At 44.5% G+C, this 12,220-nt stretch overlaps 1 protein-coding gene across 8 annotated transcripts in view; it reads right to left on the minus strand.

Moving 5' to 3' along the window:
- LOC135100582 (probable serine/threonine-protein kinase tsuA) overlaps positions 1-12,220 on the minus strand; it is a 119,114-nt gene that overhangs the window by 44,186 nt on the left and 62,708 nt on the right. The window lies entirely within an intron of this gene.

The raw sequence follows: 12,220 nt of genomic DNA on the forward strand, positions 1-12,220 counted from the left end.
CAAAGAAGAAGAAATAAAAGGGAAAGAGAGAGAGAGAGAGAGAGAGAGAGAGAGGAGAGAGAGAGAGAGAGAGAGGAGAGAGAGAGAGAGAGAGAGAGAGAGAGAGAGAACCAAATGAAATGAAACGGGGAATCAAGGGAAGGAGGGAGGATGGAAGGAATGGAGGAATATAAAAGGAAGACAAGGTAAAGAAAAATGTTGAAAAAGAAAAACAAGAAAAAAAAGAGGCGAAGAAGGAAGAAGAGAGACCAGAACGGATGTAGGAAGATAAGAAAGAAAAGAAAGGAGAATGAGAGGAGGAAAAGAAGGAAAGGTGAAAAAAATGCTTAGTGGAAACAGAAGAAAAAAGAGAAGAGGAAGAAAGAGAAGTGAAATAGTGGGAGTAAAGAATGAAACAATGAGAGAAAGAAGGAAAAGAAAAAAAAAAGAAAAAGGAAACAGGAAACGTAAAACAGTTAGTTATCCAATGAAAACAGAAGAAGAAAAAAGAAAGGGAAGAGAAACAGTGAGAGTAAAGAAAGAGACAAGAGAGAGAGAGGAGAGAGAGAGAGAGAGAGAGAGAGAGAGAGAGAGAGAGAGAGAGAGAGAGAGAGAGAGAAGAGAGGAGAGAGAGAGAGAGAGAGAGAGAGATAAGAGTATAAGTGGAGCAAGGAAGGGTAAGAGAGAGAGAGAGAGAGAGAGAGAGAGAGAGAGAGAGAGAGAGAGAGAGAGAGAGAGAGAGAGAGAGGGAAAGGTAGATGCGTTCAAGTTGAAGGTCGTCCCTCTCCCTCTCTCTCCCTCACTCTCCCTCTCTCCTACCTGTGAATTCCCCTCTCCCTCCTCTCTTCCTCCTCTCCCTGGTTACTCTCCACGGCCAGGTTAAAGGGGCACCCACTCTGCTTTACCCCTTCCCTCTCTCACCCTCTCCCGCCTGCCTTCCTTCCCACCCACTTTCCATCCCTCCCGCCTACGTACCTTCCCGCCTCCCTCCTCCGACGCCACCGCCACCCGAAGTACTTCATAGTAAAGTTTGAATTAATGATAGTACAAGCCTCTCCGTCTTGTCTTGTTCGGGTCCTCTCTCTCTCTCTCTCTCTCTCTCTCTCTCTCTCAGGTACTTTATAAGGCTTCTCCTGACTGCCTTACTAACACTAACACTACTTCGATTAATCATTAACTTCCACCACTATCACCACTGATCATCTTACTAAACACCACCACCACCATTAGTACTAACTATCTTACTAACATCACTACCATTTCCACTATAACAATAGAAGCATTTCCTTACCACCACCACCACTACTACCACACAGAAACGAACATATAGAAAGAAAACGGAGTACGAGAAAACAGCACCAGTGTTATCTAAGGCCCGTATTTTGAAACGCGAAGCTCTCTCACCACGCCTATTTTCAGAGGCTATAGAGATGATCAACCTGGTTCTCAAGAGTAATTCTCCTGTTAATAATGTAGAAATTTTGCTAATCTGTCACTAATAGGACCATAAAAACACTCTTAAAAACCTATGTAACTTGAATTAGTCCTTTAAATGTAGTGAAGGTGCGGTGCAGAAGTGTTTTGTGAATACTGACCTAAAAAATAATACCGTCGCGCAGGTTTTCAAACATCGCTGCGCAGGTCGCCTTGATAACTCTTAATATTTTTTTTTTTTTTCTGCTGTTGTCGTCTTTTATTAACACTGAGGTAACAGTTTCATCTTTGCTGAGCTACAGAGGTACGTATTTCAGAGAGTGATACGAAAAAAGTAAGTCTTTTAAAAGTTGTAGGTAATTAAGGAAAAGACTGACTATAATAACACTGAAAAGGTTTGTTAACGTTGTATGTAGTGAAGATTGCCGGCAAAGTTGAAGGTCGTGGGAGTATTCGCCTCCAATTAACAAGTAAATGGAAGGTTAAAGAGTTAGGTTATATAATACCTTGCCTCATAAAATGGAGTGACGTTTTCATTTAGATTAAGAAAAACTTTCGTACTCCAGGAAATCCTCAGAGTACACAACATACACACAAAGAAAAAAAAATAATAATAAAAAAAAAAAGTCCCAAAAGATTCCACTTGCACCAGGTCACAATTTTTCCGCTCCAGAAAACAAAATAACAGCAACAAAAGTAGCCAGTATGACACAAAACAATTTACCAGCACAGAGGACTTTTTCTCTCGTAGAACAGAAACAACGACGGCAAGAAGAAGAATAAGAAGAAAAAGAAGAAGATGCAGAAGCAGAAGCAAAAGCAGAAGAAAAAGAATTAGAAGAAGGAGAAGAAGAAGAATTAGAAGAATAAGAAGAAGAATTAGAAGAGGAAGAAGAAGAAGAAGGAGAAGAAGAAGAATTATAAGAACGAAGAAGAATTAGAATAAGAAGAATAATAATAAGAAGAAGAAAAGAAGAAAAAAAGGATAATTAGAAGAAGAAGAAGAAGAAAAGAAGGATAATTAGAAGAAGAAGAAGAAAAGAAGGATAATTAGAAGAAGAAGAAAAGAAGAAGGATAATTAGAAGAAGAAGAAGAAGGAGAAGGAGAAGAAGAAGAAGAAGAAACATAGCAGCAGCAACAACAACAACAACAACAACAACAACAACAACAACAACAACAACAACAACAACAACAATAACAACAACAACAATTAATGTATGAAAGAAACTAAAAAAAAACTCATATTTTCTTGAATCCTCTAGAAATCAATAGTTTGACTAAAAAAAATCTGGTTCGTATGAAATTTGAAATACGAAGAAGTTTCAAGTTCAATATTAACTCGAAATAAAACAAAAAAATAGGTAAGTGTCAATATCACCGAAAAGTTTAAAGTACCGAAAACTGCCAATGTTGTAAAAAAAAAAAAAAATAAATAAATAAAATAAATAAATAAATAAAAAAAATGAAAAAAAATCAATGTAGCCATTTAAAATAAAAATCAGAAAAAAAAATACTAATACTACACATTTTAATATAGAAACTACATATAAAAAAAGTGTGCCAATATTATAAAACTTAAAATACTTCCCTTAAAAAGCAAAGAAACTCAGTAAGACAGCAAGACGTAAAGGTAAAGACACACTCGTACAGGTGAGCAACAGGTGGAGGCAGACACGGCAGGTGTGGCTCATCTTCTTTAATGAGTGAAGGCAAGCAAGTACCTGCCCGCCTCGCGATGCTGCAGGGAGCGACTAATACCCTAAAATTGGATTACAAGTCAATACTCCAGCAAGTTACGGGGCAGAGAACCAGCTTTAAAATTCATAGTCTCCATTATTGATCTATCCAATTTACTTTTTTTTTTCTCTCTCTCTTTCTCTATCAACAGATAACCTTGTCAAAACCTGCTGGCGCTTCGTGATTTTTTTCTTTTTTCTTTTTTTCTTTTTTGATGTGTTTGTAATTGATAAGCCAATGTCATTATAGTTAACGTAACTAGAATTTCGTTATTACCACTACTATTGCTATCACTGCCACCACTGTTACTACTACCACTATCACTACTACCTCAACCACCACTAATACACCACCACCTTAGCAATCACTATTATCACTACCAACAGTATCACCACCACCTCATCCATCACCAGTACCACTACCACCATCATCATCATCACCTCAACCACCACCATTGCTTCTACTACTAATACTACCACTACCACAGCACAACGATTGTTATCACCGTAATCATTTACCACCACCACCACTTTCACTACAACCACTGTCAATAACAACCACTATCACTACCATCATCGCCACCACCATGATCACCACCACACCAATATAGTTAACCTTATTTTTTTTCCTTCTGTCAGCAATCAAAATAAGTTTCCGCACAACACACACACACACACACACACACACACACACACACACACACACACACAGAAAAACAAAAACAAAGCCAAACACAAACACAAACGCATCAAAACAAACAAACAAACAAGCAAAACTGAGAGAACCATTGGAAAATTCTCTCTCTCTCTCTCTCTCTCTCTCTCTCTCTCTCTCTCTCTCTCTCTCTCTCTCTCTCTCTCTCTCTCTCTCTCTCTCTCTTTCCGCTGTGATGCTTAAATTGAAAAGATTTTAGCTGTGGTTGTTGAAAAGTTAATATTCTTTGTGTGCGTGTTTAAGATTTTGTGCTTGCGTTTACGTCTCTCTCTCTCTCTCTCTCTCTCTCTCTCTCTCTCTCTCTCTCTCTCTCTCTCTCTCTCTGTGTGTGTGTGTGTGTGTGTGTGTGTGTGTTTATGCTACAGAGTAAAGAAAATAAACAAAAAATAAAAAAATAATAAAATAAAACAGACGATGGAAACGAAGGAATGTCCAACTGGAGCGAGAAACACAAAATACAAATAAAAACAACAACAGCAACAACAACAACAACAACAACAACAACAACAACAACAACTGGAGAGAGAAGCAAAATAAAAAAATCAAAACACCACCACCACCACCACCACCAACAGCAACAACAACAACAACAACGACAACGACGACAGCAAGAGCACCAGCGTCACATCAAAGGGTCAGCGTCACCCAGCACAACACAGGCTCGGCAGGACACGGACTGTCACACCCACCTGCCGCCCATCACCTCCGCTCGCTCAACCTCACGCACCTCTTACTCCTCTCTCTCATTTTTCACTATTTTTTCTGCTCTCTTCTTCCTCATCTTATCCCTCTCTTCCTTCTCTTCCATTCCTTCTGTTACTCTCCTTTTCTCCTCCTCTCTCTTCCTCTCCTTTTTCTGTCCTTACTTTTTCTTTATTCTCTTACACTTCTTTTCTTCCTCTCTTTACTCTCTTCTTCCTTTTCTCTTGTTTTCTTTCTTTTACTCCTTTTATACTCATTTTCCTTCTCTTCTTACTCTTCTTTTCTTTTTTCCTCCTCCTCCTCCTTTCAAAGAGAAAATAGATGAGTTATAGCTATTATATTCTCAAACGTATTAGAGCTTATCATGTTTCTAGCAGCGTTCTCTCTCTCTCTCTCTCTCTCTCTCTCTCTCTCTCTCTCTCTCTCTCTCTCTCTCTCTCTCTCTCTCTCTCTCTCTCTCACTCACTACGACAATTCAATCATTCATTCATCCAATCAAATATACACCCAGGTACAAACATACATACATACATACATACATACTGCCATGTTTCCACTATCCCTTATCACCATTTCAGGACTAAAAAATGTGTTCATGCTTGAAAAAAAATGCACATCAGATAACATACACAATGCACATTCAGCTTTAGACACACACACACACACACACACACACACACACACACACACACACACACACACACACACACACACACAGGCTCAGAATTACTATGCAACTGAAAAGAAAAACGAAAAAAGGGGAAAAGTTTACATTTTTTTTCCTTTTCCTAACACTATCTTCCCCCTTAACTTTCCCCGGCACCATTCAGAGAGACCCAAACTCCAAACTCTCCATATTTATTTGGGTATACATATACCTTTTTTTTTTACTTCCCTCGCTTTCCCTCCCCGATCTCTCCGCCTCTATCCCCTTCTCTCCTCACTTTAACTCCGATTCTTCACTCTCCTCCCTCCCTAGTATGGTCTACCCTTCAATTTATATCCGTTTTCTTTCTGTCTCCTGCACCACAACCTCTGGTCTTCCCTTACTGTTCCTGTGTCCTTCTGTACGTGTCTCAGTTCCCCTGTTTCCATTTCAAGTATTCGTGGAAGCTTTTGTCTATGTTATATTTGGTTTCATTCTCTCGTTTTCTCTATCTGTATGTTGAAGGTTTTGAGGTGCTGGTGATGCTGAGAGAGAGAGAGAGAGAGAGAGAGAGAGAGAGAGAGAGAGAGAGAGAGAGAGAGAGAGAGAGAGAGAGAGAGAGAGAGAGAGAGAGAGAGAGAGAGAGAGAGAATTGTGACCCCAATCTATCTCCATGTCAACGAAGCTAAAATTTTTGTTATCTACAGAGAGAGAGAGAGAGAGAGAGAGAGAGAGAGAGAGAGAGAGAGAGAGAGAGAGAGAGAGAGAGAGAGAGAGAGAGAGAGAGAGAGAGAGAGAGAGAGAGAGAATTCGTGTATGTATGTGAGTGTCTGACTGAGGCAGAGACAACGAGAAACGGAGTCAAATAAAGACAGATATCCATTCATTCCCAAAGCAAGGGCAACAAAACAGTAAAGTATTGACAATCAACACCACAACACAGCAACACAAAGAACAAAAAAGTCATAACAAACACCATCAGACCTGTTGACCCATGCGAGGGTGCTTGGAGGATTAACTACACCAACAATATTAACGGGAATAGAGAAGTATGAAAAGAAACTTCCTTCACACCAAAACAGAAGAGTGATGGTGGACTCTACAAACGTCAAAAAAAGAAAAGAAAAGAAAAAACATACGTAAATACATTAGGATTAACTATACTAGTGGTAAAAAAAATGTAAGAGAGCAAACCACCTGTACACCAGAAAAAAAAAAAGAAAAGAAAAAGGAGGAGAGGCAATTGATTCTACTCTAGCAAGAAAAACACACGTAATTACATTATAAAAACCACGAAGTATCATCAGGAGGAAAGGTGTGATGAGAACAAAGGGAGTTTCGTGCAGCTGGAGCCTCGCGGACGGGGAAAGAAGGAGGTTAGCCGATACGTTTTGCCTCAAGAAAGACAAAGAAATCGAACTAATTGCTTGACGAAGATTTGTAGGGCGAAAACTGCAATTAGCGAGGAGAAAGATTTTGTGAAACTTTAGTTGCTGAGAGAGAGAGAGAGAGAGAGAGAGAGAGAGAGAGAGAGAGAGGAGAGAGAGAGAGAGAGAGAGAGAGAGAGAGAGAGAGAGGAGAGAGAGAGAGAGGAGAGAGAGAGAGAGAGAGAGAGATTATAATAGAAAACGGAAATAGAGTAAAGCGAATTTTTCCACTAGAAATAAAAGTTAAAAAAAAGAAAAGAAAAAAAATGACTGACTCCAACGAGGAATGTTTCAGGTGAAGACTTTTTTTCTCTCTCTCTTTTTCTCTCATCGCGCAAAGAACGCGCAAAGAGAGAGAGAGAGAGAGAGAGAGAGAGAGAGAGAGAGAGAGAGAGAGAGAGAGAGAGAGAGACGAGAGAGAGAGAGAGAGAGAGAGAGAGAGAGAGAGAGAGCAGATGAGGGAGAGAGGTAAGATTAATTCCATCTCTTGGAAAATCTGAAATATGAAGGTGTTAATATCCGTGCTGGTGGCTCCACTAATACGTCAAGAAAAAGGAGGTGAGAAGAAAAAATTCCGCTAATGAAAAGCAGCTGAAGGTGTGCCCGTCATGATCAGCTGTAGAAATAGTAACGAAAATGGAAATTCAGTTTGAAACTCACGGAAAAAAAAAAAAAATAATAATAACAATAATAATAATTCGTCAGTTAGTAGTACGAGAAAAAAAAAAATCATCCCCCAGCGAGAAATTACCGTCAGCTAAGATGGAGCTCGCGAAGGCACTTGTATCAGGGGAAAGAAAAGCAGATGTGGGGCACCTATCTAATGATACACGTAAGAAAAAAATACAATAAAGTATGAAAAGAAGATAACTTTCGTGAATGTACTGAACGCAATCCTTAATATTATGTCCACTAAGTCTTTCCGTCTGTTTGCCTCATTTTTACAACAACGAAGCCAAACTTAGGAATAAAAGGACAATTATTCAGCACAGACTGTTCGAAAAAACTAACGAAATGAGGTATTGGGAATATATATATATATATATATATATATATATATATATATATATATATATATATATATATATATATATATATATATATATATATATATATATATATTCCCAATACCTCATTTCGTTAGTTTTTTTCGATATATATATATATATATATATATATATATATATATATATATATATATATATATATATATATATATATTCCCAATACCTCATTTCGTTAGTTTTTTTCGATATATATATATATATATATATATATATATATATATATATATATATATATATATATATATATATATATATATATATATATATATACAGAGAGAGAGAGAGACAGAGAGAGAGAGAGAGAGAGAGAGAGAGATGGGAGGGGGGAAGGAGGAAGGGAGGAGGAGGGGGGGGAAGGAGTCAGCAGAGGCGGGCGCCTCTGATTGGCCACGAGCACTGCTAGACGCGGCAGCTTGGAGCTAAGTATCACGGCTCCACCGGAGGTGTAGGGCCACCACTTCAGACCACATACTAGCAACCTTCACCTGATCCAGTATTCTATAATGACACAAGAGATGGCACTGTCCAAGAGTAGCACAGTTTCAGCAGCAATGGAGCAGCAGACTCCCAACATGGCACACAAACGCAGGATCGCTTCGCCCTCACGGCACGAAGAGTTTCCTGCCGCAATAAAGAAACGCAGGCACAGCGCTGGCGTGCCCGACCACCGAGCAGGAGGCCAAGCCCACGCAGGAGTGGCGGCCCACACCAGGAAAAGAGCGGCAGCCGCCGCGGCACTGCACGACTCTTGTCCCTGCCCCGCCAAGAGGCCAAACATTCCTTTCCCTTCAACACAACAACACTTTTCTGGCCACACTAACAAACGCACGCGTCGAGCTGACCGAGCAGGAGACGCGGCCAGTGTGACAGCGTCAGGCCGCAAGAGACAACGACCCGCAGCGGCCAGGGTGGCGACTGAACCCTCGCCCTGCCCCGCAAAGAGGCAGAGGACACAGAGTGGTGCGGCAGCCCCTGCCTCTCCTGCACAGACACCAGCCACAGGGCACACTCAGCCTGCTCCTGGCGAGGCAGGAAGCTCCTCTCTTCCCTTCGTGACTGCCGCCACGCACCACACGCCACCCCGCTCCGAAGCTCCACAACCGGCTCGCCTCAACGACAAAAACAAACCCAAGATGCGCTTGTTTCCTTGGTGGCGACACACCGAGCAAAGCAAACTTTCCAAGGAAGAGAAGGAAGCACTTGCGAATCCTTCACAAATACGACGTTCCTCTGCTGACGACCCGTGACGTGGAACACATTGTAAGCAAGGGGGACCACGAGACTGGGATCGGGCACCTACGGTTCGTGCGACAAGGCCGTCGATCCCAAAACTCAGCAGCCGCTCGTCATCAAAACGTTTCGCTAAAGGTCTGAATGGACTCGAAAACCTCGTCTCAGAGGCGGCCAACCTGCAATACCTGCGGCTTCCCGGCGTGCAGCGACTGGTCGGCGTCTGCATCCACACGCGACAGATGATAAGTCACTTCGCTGGCATCACCGCTCAACGCTACTTCAAGCGTGCCGCACCCTCCCTAGGCGACACCCTCAGCGTCTTCTGGCAAGTCTCGCGAACATTGCAGCAAGTGCTCGGCAAGGGCTTAACCCACAATGACCTTAAGGGAGACAACGTGTGCGTTCAGGTGGACACTGATGTCCCTGAGGCGACTATCATTGACTTTGGCCTCGCTCGCCAGGTCGGCACCCTCCTGGTCTATAGAAAGTGCTCAGACCCGAAGAGGCTCCCCTGGCTGGCACCGGAGCTGCTTCGGCACACCCACCCGTGCGGCGAGGCCTCCGACGTGTACAGTCTGGCTCACCTCCTCAGCCAGTCGCTGCCTGTCAGGAACAAGCCGGGACAGAGGCCCTCCCTGGCCGCCCTCAGGAAACTGATGAGGCGCGCCCATCTCGTCACTCCCGGGAAGCGGCCCTCGCCTCTCGGCGTTCACTGACCTGCTGCAGCAGATGCACGAGGAGGCCACGAAGGGGACGAAGGAGTGAAGCGATAAGTCTGTGACCGAGACACAATCCAGCGACGACACCAAGGAGTGAGGAGCTAATTCTGTGCCCGAGACACACTCCACCGACGACAACAAAGAATGAGGCGTTAAATATGTGCCCGGGACCCACTCTACTGACGGCGGTATTCACTGAATGGTTTATTCATTGAATGGTTAAGGGAATGATTAGTTGCGAAATGCACGCACGAGCACGAGATTACGTGTTGACCGTCGAATCGCCACCGCTGTCATGGATTTTTGAAGACGAGACACGACACGCACGAGCACGGGATTACGTGCTGATCGCCACCACGCCTGCGTGAAGTCAGCACGGGAGTACGTGCTGACTGCCGCCACCCCTCTGTGAAGACACAAAAAGTACCCACGAGCACAGGATTACGTGCTGATCGCCGCCACGTCCCCGTGAAGACACGAAAAGCAGGAGCACGTAATTACGTGCTGACCGCTTCTACATCTCCATGAAGACACAACGCACGCAAGAGCACGGGATTACGTGCTGACCGCCGCCATATCTCCGTAAAGATACGAAACACACGCAAGAGCACGGGATTACTTGCTGACCGCCACCATATCGCCGTGAAGATACGAACCGCACGAACGAACACAGAATTACGTACTCACCGCCGCCCTATCGCCGTAAAGATACGAAACGCACGCAAGAACACAGAATTAAGTGCTGACCGCCGCCCTGTCGCCGTAAAGATTCGAAACGCACGCACAAGCACGGGATTACGTGCTGACCGCCGCCCTATCGCCGTGAAGATACGAAATGCACGCACGAACACAGAATTACGTGCTAACTGCCGCCCTATCGCCGTAAAGATACGAAACGCACGCACAAGCACGGGATTACGTGCTGACCGCCGCCCTATCGCCGTAAAGATACGAAACGCACGCACGAACACAGAATTACGTGCTGACCGCCGCCCTGTCGCCGTAAAGATAAGAAAAGCCACGCACAAGCACGGCATTACGTCCTGACTGGCCCTATCGCCGTGAAGATATGAAACGCACGCACGAGCACGGGGTTACGTGGTGACCGCCGCCCTATCGCCGTAAAGATACAAAACGCACGCACGAGCACGGGATTACGTGGTAACCGCCGCCCTATCGCCGTAAAGATACAAAACGCACGCACGAGCACGGGATTACGTGCTGACCGCCGCCCTATCGCCGTGAAGATACGAAACGCACGCACGAACACAGAATTACGTGCTAACCGCCGCCCTATCGCCGTAAAGATACGAAACGCACGCAAGAGCACGGGATTACGTGCTGACCGCCGCCCTATCGCCGTGAAGATACGAAACGCACGCACGAACACAGAATTACGTGCTGACCGCCGCCCTATCGCTGTAAAGATACGAAACCCACGCACGAGCACGGGATTACGTGCTCACCGTCGGCACGCCTCGCTAGACACGAAGCACACCCAAGAGCACTGGATGATGTGCTAACTGCACATCTTCAGAGAGGCGTGGGGCCTCTCTGAAGATGAGACACGAATTGCACGAGCACTGGATAACGTGCTGACTACCGCTGCGCCTTGGTGAAGACACGAAACACAGCAGAAGCATTGGATTACGTGCTGACTGCCACTACGCATCTCTGAAGAAGAGACACGAAACGCACGTGCACGGGATGACGTGTTGACCGCCGCCATATCTCCGTAAAGATAAGAAACGCAAGCACGAGCACGGGATTACTTGTTGACCGCCGAGTCGCCGCGTGAAGACACGAAACGCACTCACGAGGAAGGGATTACGAGCTGACCGCCGCCATGCCCCCGTGAGGGCAAAAACGCACTAAAAGAGCAGACCCCCGCCAAGCCCTTGTTAAGACACAAAACACAGCCACGCCTCTTCGAAGGCTTCAAACATATGCACGAACATGGGATTACGTGCTGACCGCCGCCACGCGCCCTTGAAGACACGAAACGCACGCATGAGCACGGGATTACGTTTTAACCGCCGCCACGCCACCGTGAAGACACGAAACACACCTGCACGGTATTATGTGCTGACCGCCACCACGCCTCAGTAAAGACACAAAACATGTACGAGGTCGGGATTACGTGCTGACCGTCGCCACGCCTCCGTAAAGACAAGAAACGCATGCATGAGCACGGAATTACGTGCTGACCACCGCCTCGCTTCCATGAAGACACGAAACACTCGAGCATTGGATTACGTGCTGACCGCCGCCACGCCTCCGTGAACGTAAGATAGGAACCGCACGGGCACGGGATTACGAGTACGTGCTGATAGCCGACAAGCCACGTCCTTTTCCCTTCAGTCTGCGTCTCTTGAAAACACAAACTCGTACATGTCTCCACTTTCCAAATTTACACACTACAGATGTAAAGGCCTGTCCTCAGACACAGTGTTCGGAAATAATATTTTCAAACTGTTTCTCAAATGTTTGCAAGCTGGATGGATTCGATGAGTGGATGAATGAATGCATGGATGGATGGATTATATCAGTGTATGTATGGA

This window comes from Scylla paramamosain, chromosome 5 (genome assembly GCF_035594125.1).
Source record: "Scylla paramamosain isolate STU-SP2022 chromosome 5, ASM3559412v1, whole genome shotgun sequence".
NCBI lineage: Eukaryota > Metazoa > Arthropoda > Malacostraca > Decapoda > Portunidae > Scylla > Scylla paramamosain.